The sequence below is a fragment of the Anolis carolinensis genome, chromosome 3, assembly GCF_035594765.1.
Source record: "Anolis carolinensis isolate JA03-04 chromosome 3, rAnoCar3.1.pri, whole genome shotgun sequence".
Taxonomy (NCBI): Eukaryota; Metazoa; Chordata; class Lepidosauria; order Squamata; family Dactyloidae; genus Anolis; species Anolis carolinensis.
In genome coordinates this window covers 81480401-81483749 of record NC_085843.1, presented here as the reverse complement: position 1 = coordinate 81483749, position 3349 = coordinate 81480401, and positions in this window count along the sequence as shown.

The window sequence follows — 3349 nt, the reverse complement described above, 5'->3', positions numbered from 1 at the left end:
CTTCTGAGATATTAAAGCACAGCAATAGTTCAACCCCCCAATTCCTTTCTCAAACAATGTAAGATTTCTTCTCTGTCTGCTTTCTCTCTAGGAAAGGCATGGGGCTTTCACACTCTAAATATAGGAATCTAATATGAACTTTGGGAACCCCAGTGGCGCAGCGGGTTAAACCACTGAGCTGCTGAACTTGCTGATCAAAAGGTCGGTGATTTGAATCCGGGGAGCGGGGTGAGCTCCCACTTTTAGCCCCAGCTTCTACCAACCTAGCCATTCGAAAACATGTAAATGTGAGTAGATCAATAGGTACCACTCTGGTGGGAAGGTAATGGTGCTCCATGCCGGCCACATGACCTTGGGAGGCATATGCGGATAACGCTGGCTCTTTGACTTAGAAATGGTGATGAGCACCAATCCCCAGAGTTGGACACAACTAGGCTTAATGTCAGGGGAAAACCTTTACCTTTTAATATGAACCTCATAATTCAAATGGTAGAATGTTGTATGTACAGGGAAAGAGAGCGTGAAACACATAGGAGTTGATGTAAAAAAATCAAAGTGGATAAGGTGTTTGTTTAAAGAACGCTTTAGGAGTATTTAAGAACTTCTGTACATGTTCAGATGTTTGATAGACAGAAATTCAACACATACGGTCTTTTCCATGATGCAAGAACGCCAATGAGAAAAGCTACAACTGAATCACTACAGGTATGATTCAAAGGGTCCAGACCTTTCCCCCAGTTCTCTACAATATGGTTATTTACAATGTAAACTCACAAACCAATAAATTCTGGGTGAACCCTTGAAAACTCATATAAAACTTCTGTTTCTAGCTGGGTCTCTTCACCCTGAAAAGGAAAAGCAGAAGAATTTTTTATTATTATTACAGCAGCCAGTGAGGCAGGAGGTTCATCTGGTACTGGTATAAACGTGCAACCGTGATTCCTCAGTTGGGAATATCTTTGAATATAGTTGCAAGGCATTTCACTGCTCAAGGCAGTGAATTTCATCCGAAGACAGCAGCCTGATACATGCAATCTGACATGCAGCGGTATCAAAATAAGACGGTTTTCATGCCGTCCTATCACTTCCACCTATGGCTTCCTCCTGAATAATAGATCTTAAAATAGTTAAAATGTGACTTTTTCATTTCTGTCAGGTTCCTGAAAATAGTTAGTGAAAATGACAATGGCAGTTTTCGATATAATTTCATCTTGAGAAAAGTGTTTATTTCTAAAGTAATAACAGAATTCTTAGTCTTCCAGGCGATCAAGGATTTCCTTGGTTTCTTTTATAGCCATAAAAGAGTGTGCTGTCGAAGGCTTTCATGGCCGGAATCACCAGGTTGATATGAATTTTCTGGACTGTATTGGCCATGTTCCAGAAGCATTCTCTCCTGACGTTTCACCCACATCTATGGCAAGAATCCTCAGAGGCTGTGAGGTTTGTTGGAAACTAGTCAAGTGGGGTTTATATATATCTGTGGAAGGTCCTGGGTGGGAGAAAGAACTCTCGTCTGTTTGAGGCAAATGTGAATAGTGCAGTTGGCCACCTTGATTAGCATTGACTGGCTTTGCAGCTTCAAAGTCTGGTTTCTTCTTGCTGGGGAAATCTTTTGTTGGGAGGTGTTAGCTGGCCCTAACAGCCCGGTGCCGCAGTGAGTTAAACCTTTGTGTCAGCAGGACAGATAATAATAATAATAATGAAATTTTATTTATATACCGCCCTATCTCCTTGAGGGACTCAGAGCAGTTTCCAGTACAACATATAACAAGTTAACCATACCGCAATTAAAACATAATACCATGTAAATATATTTATTTTATTTATATACCGCTCTTCTCTCCAGGGGGACCCAGAGCGGTTTTACACAATGGCAGAATCAAATTCCACATACAATACAACAAGCAGTAAAAACCAAACATAAAAAATGAACAAAATCCAAATCAAATTAAAACAATAAAAACCATGTGACCATTACAAAAGGAGAAGTTTTGAGCCAAAATCAGAGCCAGTTCGCGTTCGAATCAATATTAATTCATAGAATCCATCAGGTCTTATCAGTTCATATCTTAGGATGGGCCAAATGCTTGATCCCACAGCCAGGTCTTCAACTGCTTCCTGAAAGACATGAGTGATGGGGCTTCCTTAATCTCCCTTGGCAAGGAGTTCCACAGCCGTGAAGCCAACACTGGAAAAGCCCTGACTCTCGTCCCCGCCACCCGCACCTGTGACGGCAGTGGGACCGAGAGCAGGGCCTCGCTCGAAGATCTTAATCTGCGGGACGGCTCATAGGGTGAGATACGTTCTGAGAAGTAAGTTGGACCAGAGCCGTTTAAGGTTTTGAACTTTGAATTGTGCCTGGAAACTAATAGGCAGCCAGTGGAGCTGCTTCAGCAGAGGAGTTGTATGCTCCCTGAATGGTGCTCCGGTTAGTAACCTGGCTGCAGAACATTGGACTAGTTCCAGCTTCCAACAGTCTTCAAAGGCAACCCCACATAGAGTGCATTGCAATAGTCCAAACGAGATGTAACAAGAGTATGGCCCACCGTGGCCCCGGACTGAAGCCAGATTGTGCCAGGTCTAGATAATCAATTTCCTCCAAGAGTCCCTGGAGTTGTGAGGCAACCACACATTCCACGACTTTGCCCAGAAAGGGAAGATTGGAAACAGGCCGAAAGTTATTCCAATATAAATACATAGGCATATGTCTTGAAGTTTGGGTTGCCTACCTAAAGGTTGCTGGTTTGACTCCAATCCGGGAAGAGTGCAGATGAGCTCCCGCTATCAGCTCCAGCTCCATGCGGGGACATGAGAGAAGCCTCCCACAAGGATGGTAAAAGCATCAAAACATCCGGGCGCCCCCTAGGCAACGTTCTTGCAGAGGGCCAATTCTCTCACACCAGATGCGACTTGCAGTTTCTCAAGTCCCTCCTGGCACGGAAAAAAAGCTGTCCCTGATTGTTTCATGTCTGGAATTCAATGCTAATCAAGATGGCCAATTACTTTGAAGCAGCCAAGCTTTGGAGCTGCAAGGCTATTAATGCATATCAAGGTGATCAATTGCAACATTCACACTTGACTCAAACAGACAAGAGCTATTTTCCCCACCCTGGAGCTTCCACAGATATAGAAACCCCACTTGCCCAATTTCCAACAAACCTCACAATCTCTGAGGATGCTTGCCATAGATGTGGGTGAAACATCAGGAGAGAATGCTTCTCGAACATGGCCATACAGCCCGGAAAACTCACAGAGTAAGTTGTCTTTCCGTCTCTCCCGTCAAAGAGGGGCGGGGACTGGACGGGGCCGGCGTTGCCAATCTTGACCAATCAGGAGCGAATGTTGGGAA